A 17,649-nucleotide genomic window follows, 5' to 3' on the forward strand; every position below is an offset into this window, starting at 1 on the left:
ACAAGCCCTCTAGTCCTTTGGCCCTCGATTGGAGATGGTAAGGAATATGACCTTGGACTGTTCATTAAAATATTAATTTCTTGAAAGATCAGAGGGCTAAAACGAGCTGTCTAGTCAGCCTTCGATTGGAGATAGCCTAAATGAATTTTCAAAATAAGCATTCACGTCAATTCTTCTTTTTTTTTTTTTTTTTCCCTTACAACAAGAAGTGGGGTAATGGTAAAGGCACGGATTATGACTCCCTAATAAAAGAAATATGAAAGGTCTTAGGTTTGATACTTTAAGCTAGTGAGCCTGCCCAGATTCGAAAATAATGATAAATTGTGATTTGCCAACAATTGCCTCTTTTTCTTTTTTTTTTTTTTTTTTTTTAAATGCCTCTTTTTCTTTGAAGAAATGTCGATATCATATGTCATGTGCTTGATAGAGATGCCTTATTTGTTAGTCATTGTACAAGAATATATCCAACGTCATTTGGAGGCATTTTGATTAGGAGAGGCGTCATTGTTGAGATAATGTTCTTAGCTTTTTCTTTTCGTTTTAGGTTGCTATGCTTGTTGTGACAAAAATATAAAATAAAAAAAATCTAAGTTTGTTATAAAAAGGTCAAAGTTAGAGGAATAACCTTTTTAATGGTAGGTGCAAGGTAGATGTAAAATACCACACTAAAACTATAGCACAGGCAGATAACAAATAAAAGCAGAGAAATAGATGATGTTACTGATATTTTTCTCTCGTTCACTTCTTTTCTTTTCTTGTAACTTAAAAACATGCGGAGTGCTCTATTTATAGAGTAACTTCAAACTGATGCAGTTAATGCATTTTGAAATTTACGACACTTCGTCTGACTATACAATCTCTATGTATTCAACTTTCACTTTGCATGGGCATTGAAAACTTCTGCCCATGCTGAAGACTTTTGCTAACATACTGTGTGGGCATTCATTGCCATCAGACTTTTCAACACTCCCCCTTGGATGCCCACATATCAACATGAGTTGCCTCGTTAAAACCTTGCTTGGAAAAACCCAGTGAGAAAAAACCATAGCGAAGGAAAAAGAGTACAACTTTCCTGGATCGTTGATATAGTGTCAAGTATGCTTATGTTGCCTCGTTAAAACCTTAATAGGAAAAATCCTAATCGAAGGAAAAAGAGTACAACAAGCATGTATCATGGATACTCCCCCTGATATGTATCTCCCCTGATTCCGCATTCTCCAAATTTAGCTGTTTGGTAAGTCGACGTAATCCGATGCCTTGCACTAACTTCTGAAATGTGCACTTTGGTAGAGATTTGGTGAACAAGTCTGCCAGATTTTCATTTGAACGGATTTGTCTGACTTCAATAACTTTAGCCTTCTGAAGCTCATGAGCACTGAAAAACTTTGGAGATATGTGTTTAGTCTTATCGCCCTTGATGAATCCTTCCTTCATTTGGGCAACACATGCTGCATTATCTTCATGGATGACAGTTGGATTGTCTTTCTTCGAAGTTAGACCACATGAATTCCGGATATGATGGATCATTAATCTTAACCAAGAACATTCACAACTTGCTTCATGTAAAGCAAGTATTTCTGAATGATTTGAAGATGTAGCAACTAATGTTTGCTTGGTTGAGCGCCATGAGATTGCTGTATCTCCATTCTTAAACACAGATCCAGTTTGTGAGCGGGCTTTATGCGGATCAGAGAGGAAGCCAGCATCTGCATATCCAACAAGGACCTGGTCATCTGTGGAGTTCTTTGAGTAGAAGAGACCCATGTCTGTTGTCTCACGAAGGTATCGCAATACATCTTTGATACCCTTCCAATGGCGGATTGTTGGAGCAGAGCTATACCTTGCTAACAAGTTAACTGAAAAAGCTATATCTGGTCTAGTACATTGTGCTAAATACAACAAAGCACCTATTGCACTCAGATATGGTACTTCTGGACCAAGGACCAGTTCATCATCTTCTTTTGGACGGAATGGATCTTTCTTAATGTCCAAAGAACGAACGACCAATGGCGTGCTTAGTGGATAAGCCTTGTCCATACCAAATTGCTTCAGAATTTTTTCAATGTAAGCTGATTGGTGGACCAAAATTCCATTAGCACAATGCTCGATCTGCAGGCCGAGACAATATTTTGTTTTTCCAAGGTCTTTCATTTCAAATTTGCTTTTCAGATATTCAGCAGTTTTATTAAGCTCTTCAGAAGTCCCAACTAGATTCATATCATCAACATATACTGCCACTATAGCGAATCCAGAATTGGATTTCTTAATGAACACACAAGGACAAATAACATTGTTGATATACCATTCTTTGATCAAATACTCACTGAGACGATTATACCACATTTGTCCAGATTGTTTCAAACCATACAATGATCACCTTAATTTGATCGAGAGCATACCTCGTGGTTTATTACTTGTTTCAGGCAACTTAAGTCCTTCTGGGACTTTCATATAGATGTCAGTATCTAATTCTCCATATAGATACGCAGTGATGACATCCATAAGTCGCATGTCAAGTCCTTCTGAAACCACTAAACTTATTAAGTAACGAAACGTAATTGCGTCCATTTTACTGCGTTGCAGTGGTGCAATAGGCACATAAACAGCACAACCAAAAACTCGTAAATGGGAAATGTTTGGTTGATGTCCAAACACGAGTTGTACTGAAGAGTATTGATGGTTGGCTATAGGTCTCAATCGAACCAATGATGCAGCATGTAAGATGGCATGTCCCCATGCAGAGACGGGTAATTTGGTTTTCATAAGCAGAGTGCGAGCTATTAACTGAAGCCGCTTGATCAATGCTTCTGCTAAACCATTTTGAGTATGGACATGAGGAACAGGGTGTTCAACATCAATGCCTAATGTCATGCAATAATCATCAAAGGTTTGAGACGTAAATTCACCAGCATTATCAAGTCGGATTGACTTAATGGGATAATATGGGAACTGTGCTCGTAACTTAATTATCTGAGCAAGAAGTCTTGCAAATGCTACATTCCGAGTAGACAAGAGACAAACATGTGACCATCGGGTAGATGCATCAACCAAAACCATAAAATATCGAAATGGTCCACATGATGGTTGAATAGGCCCACAAATATCCCCTTGAATTCTGTGCAGAAATGATGGGGATTCAGCATCAACCTTTAGTTGAGATGGTCTAATTACCAACTTCCCTTGAGAACAAGCTTTGCAATGGTTATCATTTGAGGCAGCAATGTGTCGGCTCACTAATGGATGTCCATTAGAGTTGGTAATGATCCTACGCATCATGGTAGATCCTGGATGACCCAGACGGTCATGCCAAAGCATGTAAACCTTTGAATCAATGAACTTCTGGTTCATGACAATATGTGATTTAATTGTCCTTATGTATGTATAATACAATCCACTCGACATACCATGCAACTTCTCCAATATACGCGTCTGGGTATCATTGGAGGTAATGCATAGATACTCCACATTTTCTGCACTTTTTGTTTCAATGTGGTATCCATTTAGACGTATGTCTTTGAAACTCAACAAATTTCGAGTAGATCGAGTAGCATACAATGCATTCTGTATGGACAATATTGTTCCATTTGGTAACATAATCTGGGCTTACCCTGAACCTTGAATTACATCTGAAGGTCCTGATATTGTTGTTACCCCTACTCTTGTAGGTATTAAGCTTGAGAAATACTTTCGATCACGAAGTATTGTATGTGTGGTTGCACTGTCTGCAAGACAAATATCTCCGTCATTTCTCATGTTCTGAGAATAACCACAGTTTTTATCCATGCTCTCTGAGTAAGAGAATCAGAATTAAAAGCAAGTTATAACAAGAAAATTTACATGCCACTTTTATTGAATTTGAAATACTACAAGTTCAGCATAATAAAAGTACATTAATGATTCAATCGGACCGGTATACTTCATTTCCCCTTTCCATAATAAAGTCTGGAACATCTAGATGAGTTGTGTTCAACTGCCCTGATAAGTCAAACACTGGATCAGATATATCCATTGGTCTAGCCTGGTCGAGAAAGTTGATCTCGACACCCTTCTCCTTGAGGGAGGCTTGATACAGATCCACTAGATGTTTTGGGGTACGACAAGTACGCGCCCAATGCCCATTGCCACCACACCTATGGCAGGCTCATTCAGAATTTCTAGGAGCATTGTTCATATGAGCTTTGCCTTTGTGGCGATTCGCATTTTTGAAGCTTGGGCCTGAATTATGCCTGGGAACCTGGTTATGAAACTGAACTCCATGGTTCTTGCCTTTCCTATTCCATCGACCTCGCTTGTGGCTACGTCCTCGTTTATGATTATCACCACCAGAGGATGTGGCGTTCACTTCGAGGGAAGCAGCATTCACTTCTGGGAATGGTGCAGATCCAGTAGGTCGGGAATGATGGTTGTTCATCAAGAGCTCATTATTCTGTTCAGCTACTAAGAGCACATATATCAGCTAGTTGTACTCAATGTAGCCTCGCGCTCTATACTGTTGCTGCAGGAGCACGTTGGAGGCATGAAATGTGCTGAGAGTCTTTTTCTTTCTTTCGTTCGTTCGGTGAAGAGAGATGAGAGAATAATTATATTTAGAGACTCGTGCTGGTAACGTGTTATAAAAAGGTCAAAGTTAGAGGAATAACCTTTTTAATGGTAGGTGCAAGGTAGATGTAAAATGCCACACTAAAACTATAGCACAGGCAGATAACAAATAAAAGCAGAGAAATAGATGATGTTACTGATATTTTTCTCTTGTTCACTTCTTCTTTTCTTTTCTTGTAACTTAAAAACATGCGGAGTGCTCTATTTATAGAGTAACTCCAAACTGATGCAGTTAATGCATTTTGAAATTTACGACACTTCGTCTAACTATACAATCTCTATGTATTCAACTTTCACTTTGCATGGGCATTGAAAACTTCTGCCCATGCTGAAGACTTTTGCTAACATACTGTGTGGGCATTCATTGCCATCAGACTTTTCAACAAAGCTTTGTTTTTTATATACATCATAGGTATTGTTGAATACATTATTCATATTGAATACACTGTGCATGTATTTTTTAAATTAAAATTTATTTTAAACATTATTACCGATAGTATTCTCACACTCCACACTTTTACACCCCCCGTCGACCTTGTGTATACCATATTGGTCTGTTGATTTCAAATTAGAAGGTGACGATACTTCCTCTCCGGCTTTGGTTTTCAGAATGGGGTCAGGACTGAAGCTTTGCTTCAAGTCCCTCTCACTTCATGCACTCACCTGGTGCTATTATTTTTGTTGTGCCATTTCTATGCTTTCCCTGTCTCTATTTGTACGTCCTTGGACATGGCCCTTCTTTTTATAATCCACTTGCATGAGCAATCCTTGCTTAAATTGACAATGATGTCATTGAAATTACTAAAAAAAAAAAAAAAAAAATGAAGTCTTACCTCATGTGAAGTCTATAAAACGTCAATTCTATGTTCCATTCATCAAAAATAAAAATTTCCCATTAACGTGTTTTTAACTTTTATTGATTAAAGTTTTGTTCTAGAATAGACGGTTGGATTGCTTTTGGGAGCTTAAAAACTAAATGTGGGATACACATTGAACGTGATTTGGGGTGCATTCATAATTTTTATTTTTAAGGAAAACTAATGAAAAGTTAAAAAACAAAAAAAACTTTAGTTTTAATGAAAAATGATAAATAAAGATATAGTGAATAGTATTCGGCGAAAGGTAAAAATGTGTTTTTTTTTTTTTATTAAAAGTGAACAGTAGCGGAAGTGTTTTGTTGAAACTCCCTTAGTTTTATTATTGAAACCTTATGGGGCTTAAATAGTAATTTCATATTAGAGTTAATATGCTATTTAATAATAAATCTTAGCGTTAGGTTGTATTTAAGTGCTATTAAAAAAAACCCACAAAAAAGTTTATTTAGAATAAAGACTGAACGACGGGCAAAAATGTGTGTTTGTGTGTGTTTTCTAAACCACCGAATACTAGCTATGCCATAGGCTTATATTCATTGACAAATCACGAGACTTTGACATATATTCTTATATTCCAAAGTGCATGTGTTAGGTCATAATGGTAAGTGGAATCTGATTCAAAAAGATATTTAAATTACTTATGTAATTATATTGAAGAATTTGATTCGCAGTGCCAACTCTATCTTAAGTCTTGTGCTACTTCTCAGGTTTCAAATTCGAATCCCTTGTCATATATGAATGGGTTACATATAATAGAAATGAAGTTTGCACACTTGTTTTAACTAAGGCTATTTGTGGGTTCCAATTTGGGTTAACACATCATGATTTCTTGGAGAATAGAGCCAAACATAGGAGATATAACAAAATATTGTACAGTTTATATTTGGGAGATTCACCACCATAATATCACCAAGACCTTTTGTATATAAAACTCCAAACTATGGGCGGAGCCACTAAGGGTGTGTTTGTTGCATCGGACTATCTCGGACTGGACTAGCTTCAGTGACTAAGCTAGACTGGCTTAGACTAGACTAAGTAGGACTAACTTAGTGAAGCGTTAGGTACAATGTCGGACTAAATTATTGTTCTATTTTAATTTCTCTTTATTTAAAGATATTATCAACATTAATAATATTAGATGAGAGTATGACTCAATAAAAAAATACAAAAATCAAATTTTTTGCCAACAAAAGAAACATACATGATTCAAGAGTAGTATTGCTCCAAACATCAATATGTGTTTTCCTGACAATTGACGGGGTTTAGAATGCTTTTCTTAATTATTCACCTTTGATTTGATTGCATTCAATCCCAAGACCACAATGATGCGTGAGGCGCATTGGCAAATGGATAGCCGAGCCTTGATCATTGCTACACTTGGATTTGAGCACGTAAATTGCTTGCTCCAACTAGTTTGAAGAAGACCAATAACAATATGCAAAAGGAAGAGATCATGAATATACCTCGAGCAAAGTACACAACGTTTTCAAAAGTGAAGCAACAAATTTTAGCTGAGGGAATGTAAATTTAAATGTTGTGATACAGACAAAATTTTGTTATTCTAACTAATTTATTGACTAGACTAAAACACAAGCTTGTGTAGGCTACACGAATACGATAGTACTCTTGCACTACAGATCCTCTAAATCAACTCCTCACATGAACATACTGTTACAAACAATCAAAATCGATTGAATCAATATCACGCCTTTTGTTGCTCTAGCAAGCAAGTTGGTGCCTGCACATGTAACAACTTACTGCATCAAAACTGCCATTTATGACTCTGCTACGATGGCTGAATCTGATCTCACCGAAGCATCTATTGGAGCTTTATTACTTGTTGTTGACATTCCGGAGACAATGAACTCAATTTTTCCTGTGTTAGGCTCAAAACTTGTTGCAGTAGAGCAGACTCCACCCCAGGTGGAAGCTCAGACTGAGAAAGATTAACCATGATGTCAGATACTCAGATCAAAAGACTGCATGTTGTAAACATCGTGTAGTAAACAGAACAGAAATTGGTTAAAAATGGATAAAATGCAAATAATCCCCTAACTGCCTCAACCTTAGAGCAGTTCCACCGGAGGTGGACTTGCCTAGCACCAAGTCCAAAAAACAGCCAGGCACCCTGTCCAAAACCTCTAGCCCGCAAAACAGCCTGGCACCCAGCCCAAGCCAGGCAGCAGGCCAGCCCATTTCGGACAGACCCAGAAGTCGGTCCAAAAGGCTGGCACGTGCACAACACTAGCGACTGGGTGCGAGTAGGCGACAGTGTTGCAGGCGGTGGGGCCCACGTTCAGGCCAACTTGCCTTTGAACAGCTGAGGGCTACGTGGCCTTCCTCAAAGTCGTTGGATTTCCAACTGTAAAAAAAATTTAAATTTGACTTTTAAAATGGATAGTCCGATCACAGATCAACGGTCCACGTTTTTTTCACCAAAAAAAATATAAAAAAAAAGGCCCAACGGTCAGAAGTTTGACCGTTGGCCACGTGGCAGCTGGTTGGCTCTTGGATTTGATTATTTTTCAAATCCAACGGTCCAGATTAATTACAACATTAAAATTTATTAAAAATTGTGAATTTTTTTTTAAAAATACAGAAAAATTTTAAAAAATTAATTTTTTTTTTCTATAAATACCAAACCCTCATCTTCCACCTTACATCACATTTCAATATTTTCTACACTTTCTACACTTTCTACATTTGAATATTTTGTACACTTTGAGAGAAAAAAATGACTTCATGGAAGCTCATTGAAGATGTTACGCTGTGTGAATGTTGGGTTCGCACTACTCATGACCCAATTACAGGTAATGAGATGGATAAGCGAGAAATGTAGAGTAAAATTACGAAATCGTTTTGCGATGTACATGGAAAAGATGCCAGATCTAGTCAAGGTCTTCAAGGTCGTTGGAAAAAACTCAACGCGTCCTTTACTTGTTGGAAAAACGTCATCTCTCATGCTTCTGGTAATCTGCGTAGTGGGACAAGTTTAGTGGATGAGGTAACAATATTTTTATTTATTTATATGCATTCCACCCACATCAATATTTTAATTTATTTAATTTCTTATGTAATTTCTATGTAATATGCATTCCACGCCCATCAATATTTTAATTTATTTATTTGTGTTACACCCAGATCAATATTTTAATTTATTTAATTTCTTATTTAATTTATATGCATTCCACGCCCATCAATATTTTAATTTATTTATTTGTGTTACACCCATATTTTTTAATACTATCTTATCCCACATTTTTATAGACACTACAAGCACAAGCATTCTACAATGCAAAGAACCGTAACAAATCATTCAACAAATGAGAATGTTGGCAAATAGTCAAAGATTGCCCTAGATACAAAATTGTGGCAACCGGTCCAGAAGTTGTCATGCACGGTATGGGTCTACACAGTTCGCCAGAAGCAGACACAGCCAAACAAGAAGCCAACACATTTGAAGACACGGAAGGGACGCCTGAAGAAGTGCCAGAGACCCAACCGATTCGTCAGTCCCTCAGGCCTCAAGGTAAAAAGGCATCAAAGAAAAAAGGTAGTTCTTCCAAAAATGACTACACTAAATATATGGAGGAACTTACTCGTCAAGGTGAATTGAACATGGCATGGGAAAAGGCTAGAGATGAGGAAAAAGCTACTGCTATGGCAGCAATAATAGCAGCTACTGAGGCTCGTGATGCGGCGGCTGAGAGATAAAGAGAAATAGTTAATCGAGAGAACGAGATGATTTGAGAAGCACTTCATCGAGAGAATGAGATGCTTAGAGAAGAAAGGATGGCTCAAACAGATCGTGACACTATGAACAAGTCTCTAATAGGACTGTCTCCGAATTCAAAATATTTTTGGACATCAGAAAAAAGAGATGTCGTGCGAAGGAGGCGTGCAAGAGATGCCGAAACAAGTCAAGGGGGTTCCAGCTACAGAAATCCTAGCAACCAAGATCCTAGCACCACATATCCTAACTCCACAGATTTTGTATAATTTCGCATTTATTTGTACTACTTTATTTAATTTCTTATGTAATTTCTTATTTATTTTTAGAACTTTATTTAATTTCTTATGTAATTTCTTATTTATTTTTAGAACTTTATTTAATTTCTTATGTAATTTTTGTACTTTATTTAAATATTTGAATAAGATTACATAAACTCACCAAATAAACATTTAAAAAAAAAACACCAAATAAAATTACATAACATCACCATTTAAACTTAAAAAAAAAACACACACACTAAATAAGATTACTTAAAAAACAATACACTTTATTCTTCAACCACAAGCCTTATTTTAATTATCTTCACCTTCGTGCAATCTCCACTGATGGTCAATCAAGTCATTCTAGCGGGTTATGTGCCAGTATGGCTCTTGCAATGAAGTGTACCGCTAAACGATCAATTCATTGTAACGTCCATCTCATTCCAACGGCTCGTGTTGCACGGGATCTTCTGTCCGGTCATGAGCATAGTAGATTTGTGTTCTTGAGTTGTTCATCGGATCCGACTTGTATTCATCGACGACATCATAATCATACTCGTCTTCAACAATCATGTTGTGGAGAATAATACACATCATCATGATGGATCGAAGAGTCTCGACATCAAACATTCTAGCTGCAGCCCTGATAATGGCCCAACGAGCTTGCAAGATACCAAAACAACGCTCGACATCCTTCCTACACCCTTCTTGACACTTTGCGAAGTGTTTCTCTTTTTCACTCTGCGGATGTGGCACTGTTTTGACAAATGTTGACCACCTTGGGTAAATACCATCTGCAAGGTAGTATGGTCCCTCGTATTTATTACCATTAACCCAATATGTGCATCTCGGCCCATTTCCTTGTGGCAGTTCGTCAAACACTGGAGATTGGGCAAGGACATTTAGGTCATTCTGAGCTCCTGGAACACCAAAAAAAGCATGCCAAATTCATGTATCAAAAGAAGCCACCACTTCCAAAATGATGCTTTTGGCTCATTTTCTGTCGCCATAAGCTTCTTGCCATGCACTTGGACAGTTTTTCCATGTCCAATGCATGCAGTCAATGTTTCCAATCATGCCAGGGAAGCCTCGCATCTCACCCTTCCTCAGAAGCCTTCGCATGTCCCTTGGTGTGGGTTGTTGAAGGTACATATTAGTGTAGAGGGCTTCAATTGCAGAGCAAAACCGCATCAGGGACTCCAGAACTGTTGTTTTTCCCATCCATGCGATATCATCCACTTGATATGCAGATGCTCCATATGCAAGCATTCGCAAGGCAGCCGTAATTTTTTGCTCAGGAAGAAGACCTAGAACATGAAAAGCATCCTTTTTTTGCACAAAATATGGATCATGGTTGCAAACATCACTCATGATTTTATCGAACAAACTTCGTTGCATTCTAAAACGACGTCTAAAACATGATCAGGGAAAACGCTGTTGGGAATAAAATAATCTTTCAAGAGATCTTTACCTCGTCTTTCCCTTCTTCTATCCATGTTTGCCGCACGTCTGGGTTTGGCTATCTGACCCATAGCTTCCATGATACGGCGGGAATGTGAGGCCCTCCGCCTTTTATGGTGATCATCCTTATCCTCCTCCATTGCGAATGCCTCATCTCTACCTCCACCTTGGTCAAGATTGACCAATTTTTCCTGTTGTGCCAACAACCTTTTCTGCTGCTCTTGCAACTGTTTATACGCTCTCATTGAAGAAGACATTGTAAGAACTCAAGATTTGAAAACGATAAAGAAGAATTCTGAGCTAAAAAAAAGGATTGAGTTTAGTGTGAGGATGGATGTAGGGATGTAGGGTTTATATGGATAAAAAAAAAAAGAGAAGATGAGGTTCTAGACAATGCCACGTGACACTACGTGATTGGTTGAAAATCTTATTGAAATCTTGGCTAAATTATTGTAAACAGGAAGTGACACGTGGCGTGTCGGGATTGGTTGAAAATCTTATCAGAAATCTATCTACAAAATAGTACGTTCGGATAATAACACGTGGCGTGACAAGATTGGTTAAAAATCTTATCGAAATCTTGCCTAAATTATTGTAAACAGGAAGTGACACGTGGGCTGTCGGGATTGGTTGAAAATCTTAGCGGAAATCTATTCACAAAATAGTACGTTCAGATAATGACACGTGGTGTGACGAGATTGGTTAAAAATCCTATCCGAAATTAAAACTATTTTATTTATTTATTATTTTATAAAAAAATTATTTAATATTTTAAATGGACTGGGTGCCAGTGCATTTTGTAGGGGTGGAGATCGTTTATGCCAATGCATTTTTAGACTGGGTGCCAACACATTTTTTTTGGGGTGGAGATGCTTTGGCCTATTACTGTTCATTAGGGTCTATTACTGTTCACTGAAGTGGATAAATGGGCTGGGTGCTGGCGCAAAGTCTTTAGGGATGGAGTTGTTCTTAAAGTCTCAACACTGCTGCAGACTGTAGTTGGTGGATATGTTTCACACACCATAGCTAAGTATATTAATCAAAGAATAAATTTGGCAACAGCTCAAATATGGTGCTCTTAGAAATCAAGTGAAACTTTTATATCCATAACAAATTGATACGGATGAACATTTGTTTATTTCAGAAATCTCAATAATGTTTATGTACCATAGCATCTAGAACATGATTATATGCGAAAACCTGCAAACTCGGCACATTCAAATAAATGGAATCATGTAATTCCTGACCACAAACAAATACGAAATGCCAGAGAAACAAGGAAACCATCAAATGGTTCTTAGTATCTTACTGAATCCCAGTACCAGCCGTGCATATATCACTGTCTGTACAAGTTTCGAGGCTCCCATTGACACCATTACTTGCTATTGTTCCTCGGTCCACATAATGTATCAAGTTAATCAAGCAAAAGATAACAAGTAACCTGCAATCGCAGCGTAAAGATGTTTATATTGCACAATGAGATACTAAAAGTGACTCAAATGTCTTGCAAAACCTTCAAATGATACTTGACTCAACCCAGTTGAAAGCTCAAACTTATAAATATATTCTTAACTCTAGAGCATTCATTTACATGATACATCATCTCCTCCTTTCAATTTCAAAATAGTTTAACTAATTAATCATCCAACAATTCTCACTATTTTCCCTTTCCATCCATAAACTTTCACATAAAGAAGATTAGTGCCCACAATGGAGAAAAACCGAATTTCCGGGTTGGTTGCCGGAAAAATAGAGAAAAACTAAGAAATCACCAAAATCTCTGAAGCCCACATGGAAATACCGTGTATTTCCCAGACCCAAGTAACAAAAACAATCAAAAACCCTAAAAAATACAAAAAGGCCAAAACTCTCTTGAATTCCATATTTTCTCACCAACCAAACAGACCCCAGAACAGAACAAAAAAAAAAATTAACACAAAAGTGTAAGAAAACGAATCACCTCTTGGGCGTGAACCAGGAAGGAGCGAGAGCTGCGGTTGAAGCAATAACCATGGCCGTGTCCACCGGAGGGAGTCGGTGGACTCTTTATCAGTTTTTGTTCGGGCTCTGGGTTTAGCTTTTGGGTAGGATGGTGAAGGTGAGAGCCCAAGGGAGACGGCGTAAAGTCGTGAAGGAGAAGGGAGATGGCGAAGGTGCAAAGGAGAAGAAGACGGATGGATCAGCTGCGAGAGAAGATGGGACTAGGAGTCCGCTCGAAATCGATGGCTCTTGCTAAGAACGGCTAACTATTAGAACCAATCAAATGTCAAGTGTATAATATATAACAATTTACACAGCTTTATTTCAAATGAAAAACTCAACAACAAATACAACATATCAAAATATAAACACTTAATGAAATTGTTTATAAAATCACAAATCACTGACTTGTTCCTTGAAGATAGAGACTTGCAGAAGCAATCTCCTAAGACAGAAATTCATCCCTACACCAGTGCAGCAGTTCAATGGACGTCTATCTTGCAGGAAACAACTATCTAATCCAAGTTCTTGCACTCGAACTTGGATTCTTGGCGAATTGGTTGTGGTGTTTCTTTGTGAAGTATGAAGGATTCGATGGAATTGTTGTGTTTGTTTCTAATCTGACGGCCATATATATAATGGCGTAAATGAGCAGTTGACCGTTCATATTTATCTTTAAAAATGGTTGTAACCGTTCATGTGATCAGTTTTATCCTTTCGGAAAAAACTGAATGCAAAAATCAAAAACGTAAAAATGATACTTGGGTTTTTCGTCCATCTGAGCCCAAGAGCCCTAAGGCCCAAGGCCCAATTTTGACATTTAATATATGCAACCAAACCCTCCAATTCTAAGGCCCAAGGTCCATGGCTTTGGCCCAATTCATTTCAAACTATAAGTGAGTGAACTCACTTATAAAGATGAAGTTCTAAACATGTTTGGGCGATGTGGGACTGGGAGTTCCACATAAACACAAGTTCCAACAATACCCCACATTTTCTTTTCAAACTCTAGCAATACCCCACATTTGAATAAAAAATAAGATACTAGCGAAATTAGTAACGTCTTTCCAAAGAACTTAGATATAATACGCATTGGGATAGGTGTCTTTTGGACTTGAACCTTCTCTAGTGAGTACTTATCGGATTTACCTAATGAAGCAGTGAATTTACTATCTTGAACTGATCATTCTTAGTAGGAAAATTGAAACAATAAGTATCACACATATCACTTCTTGACACACTTCAATTCATACGGTTGTGTTCATTTTGGTCCTGAACATATTCTGACTTCATGAGACTTGTAGAGAATTGTAGCCATACCAATTTTCAAAGATGCGACCCCACATCAATCTCATATAGGTAATGCTAATAAAGAATATCATATTCTATTCATCTTAACCATAAGATATTAGCATTATTAAGAATAGCTATTCACCCTTTTCGTCTTACAGGCAACACATTGTTTTCCATCATAAGAATGAGTAAAGATTATGTGTCTTTTACTTTGAGTTTTCCTTAAATAGTTTTCCTATTGAACCTAGACCATGGGATCTCCAATTAGCTAGGTTAGGTTTCCGTCAAGTTATAACTCATTGAGTTGGCTTTAAACCTATTCCCCTTAATGTAAATGCCACTTGATACTTGGATAGGCCTTTTGTCAAAGGATCGACAATATTCTCCTTAGGTTTAATATAATCAATGGAAATAGTTCCATTCTTGAGTAGCTGTCTAATGGTCTTATGTCATCGCCTTATATATCTCGACTTCCCATTATATTCAGCATTTTTGGCTCAACCTTGTGCAGCCATGCTGTCACAATGTATACATATTGCAGTCACAAGCTTGGGCCATAATGGAATATCTTCCAGAAAATGTGTAAGCCATTCAGATTCATCAGTAGCTGTATCTAAGGCTATAAACTCTGATTCCATTGTCGAACGTGAAATACATGTTTGCTTGGATGATTTCCATGACACGGCTGCTCCACCAAGTGTAAATACATACACATGTGGATTTACTATCTGTGCTCCCTGAAATCCAATTTGCATCACTATATCCTTCTAATACTGGGGGATATTGAGTGTAATGCAAACCATAGTTCATTATATGCTTTAAGTATCTTAATACCCTTATTAAAGCATTCCAATGATCTCTTCCAAGATTACTTGAATACCTACTTAGTCGGCTTATTGAATAAGCAAGATGAGGTCTTGTACAATTCATAATGTACATCAAGCAACCTATAACTTGGGTATACTCCAATTGAGATACGCTATCTTCTTCATTTTTAGTAAGTTTATGAATGGGATCAAAATGAGTTACTGCAGGTTTACAATCATAATGTCCAAACATTTTTAGAACCTTTTCAACATAATGTGATTGAGTTAGGACGTATCCATCTGAATTCCTTACAATTCAAACTCTTATCTTTCATATCAAAGCTAGAATTTAGCATTTTCTTTGTGGAGTTAATCACATCTTTGTTTGTTCCCATTATAAGCATGTCATCAACTTATAGACATACAATAACACAAGCATTTTTCGTTTTCTTAACATAAATGCATTTATCACTTTCCTTGATTACAAATCCATTCGTAATCATATTATGATCGAATTTTTCATGCCATTGCTTAGGCGCTTGTTTGAGTCCATATAATGACTTAATCAACTTGCAAACTTTCTTTTCTTGACCTTTGACAATGGAACCTTTAGGTTGTTCCATATATATTTCTTCGTCTAATTCACCATTTAGAAATGCAGTCTTGACATCCATTTGATGTATCTCGAGATTGTACACAGACGCTATAGCTATTAATAACCTTATAGATGTTATTCTAGCTATTGTGAATAAGTGTCAAAGTAGTCAAGTCCTTCTTTTTGACGATACCCTTTGGCAACTAAACGAGCCTTATGCTTGTCTATGGTACCATCCGGTCTCAATTTCCTCTTGAAAATCCATTTATGTCCTATTGGTTTATTTCCAGGAGGCAAATTAACCAATTCCCATGTATTATTTTGCATGATGGATTCTATTTCACTTTGAATAGCTTCTTTCCAATAAGGTGCTTCAGATGATTCTAATGCAGCCTTATAAGTTTGAGGCTCTTCTTCGGTTACAAAAGTGAGGAAATCAGGACCAAAATCCTTTGCAATTTTTGCTCTTTTACTATTCCGTGGTTCCAAATCTTGGCTTTGAACTCTAGAAGTTGAAGCATGATTATCGTCATCATTTCTTGTAGTAACCTCATGTACTCTTTTGTTCAAAACATATGACCTATCTTTATAAGGAAAAATTTCCTCAAAGAACTCAACTTCTATAGATTCAAGTATAGTATTTACATGAATGTCTGTAATTTCAGATTTATGAACCAAAAATCTATATGCCGAACTATTATTGGCATGACCAATAAATATACAATCCACTGTTTTTGGTCCAAGTTTTTGTCTTTTCGGAAGAGGCACTTGGACTTTTGCAAGACAACCCCACACTTTCAAGGTTTTATATGTAGGTAACCTACCTTTCCAGATTTCATAAGGAGATTGATTAGTGTTCTTATGTGGAATTTGATTCAAAATCGTGTTTGCAGCAAGGAATGCCTCACCCCATAAATTATGTGGTGCACCAGAACTGTTAAACATGGAATTAATCATATCCTTCAATGTACGATTTTTCCGTTCAGCCACTCCATTTTGTTGAGAAGTATATGGTGCTATTGTTTGATGTATTATTCCATGTGTCGAACAAAATTCTGCAAAGTCATTAGATTCGTATTCACCACCGATATCTGATCTTAAGACTTTTATTCTTTTGTCTAGTTGATTTTCGACTTCGGCTTTAAATGTCTTAAACATGTTTAAAGCTTCAGCTTTACTATGAATCAAATAGACATAACAATACTTGCTGCAATCATCAATGAAAGAAATATAGTAGTTCTTTCCTCGACGAGTTGGTATGGATTTGAAATCACAAAGATCACTATGGATTAAACCAAGTATTTCGTTGGATTTTTCCACTGATTTATATGAGTGTCTTGCATATTTAGATTCTGTGCATATCTCACATTTAGATACTTTGTTCGTGGAACATTTGGGCAATAGGCCTAAGTTAACCATTCTCTGAAAAGAACGAAAATTAACATGACCTAATCTTGCATGTCATAATGTAGAGGACTCAATCAAGTAAGCAGAAGAAGCACTAGGCTTGTTATTATTATTATTAATAGCATTAGCAGAAAGTAAATTCAGTTTGAAGAGCCCCTCAGCTAGGTAGCCCTTTCCCACATACACCCCACCCTTGGTGATTACAAACTTGTCAAATTCAAACACAATTTTGAAACCTTTGTTACTCAGAAACGATCCAGAAATCAGGTTCTTGCGAATATCAGGATCATGCAAAACATTGGTGAATGAAAGCTCTTTTTCGGAAGTGAGTTTGAGCGTCACTTTTCCTTTCCCGACAACGGTAGATGCAGTTGCATTTCCCATGTACAGATTTTCTCCACCATCAACAGATTGGTAAGTAACAAATAAATTCCAATCGGCACACACATGCCTTGTTGCTCCTATATCAACCCACCAGTCATTAGAATTAGTCAATAAATTGACTTCAGAGACAACAGCAACAAACGTGTCTTCTGTAATATTTGCTTGATTAGAACTCCCAGAATTCTGATCCTTCTTATGGCGGCAGTCGTTTGCCTATGACCTGTCTTTCCACAAACCCAGCAACCTCCTTTGATTT

General features: G+C 37.2%; 1 long non-coding RNA gene across 1 annotated transcript; it reads right to left on the minus strand.

The window, feature by feature from the left end:
- Window positions 1-6,960: 6,960 nt before the first annotated feature.
- Window positions 6,961-13,159, minus strand: LOC125469490. The gene is made up of 2 exons (XR_007251775.1): window positions 12,238-13,159; window positions 6,961-7,410 (listed from the first exon to the last, which is right to left on the minus strand). It is a non-coding gene; the product is annotated as an uncharacterized LOC125469490 (long non-coding RNA).
- Between the last annotated feature and the right edge of the window lie 4,490 nt (window positions 13,160-17,649).

The sequence above is a fragment of a genome, unplaced genomic scaffold (assembly GCF_019419815.1).
Source record: "Pyrus x bretschneideri cultivar Hongxiangsu unplaced genomic scaffold, Pyrus_bretschneideri_v1 Contig43, whole genome shotgun sequence".
In the NCBI taxonomy this organism is placed as follows: Eukaryota; Viridiplantae; Streptophyta; class Magnoliopsida; order Rosales; family Rosaceae; genus Pyrus; species Pyrus x bretschneideri.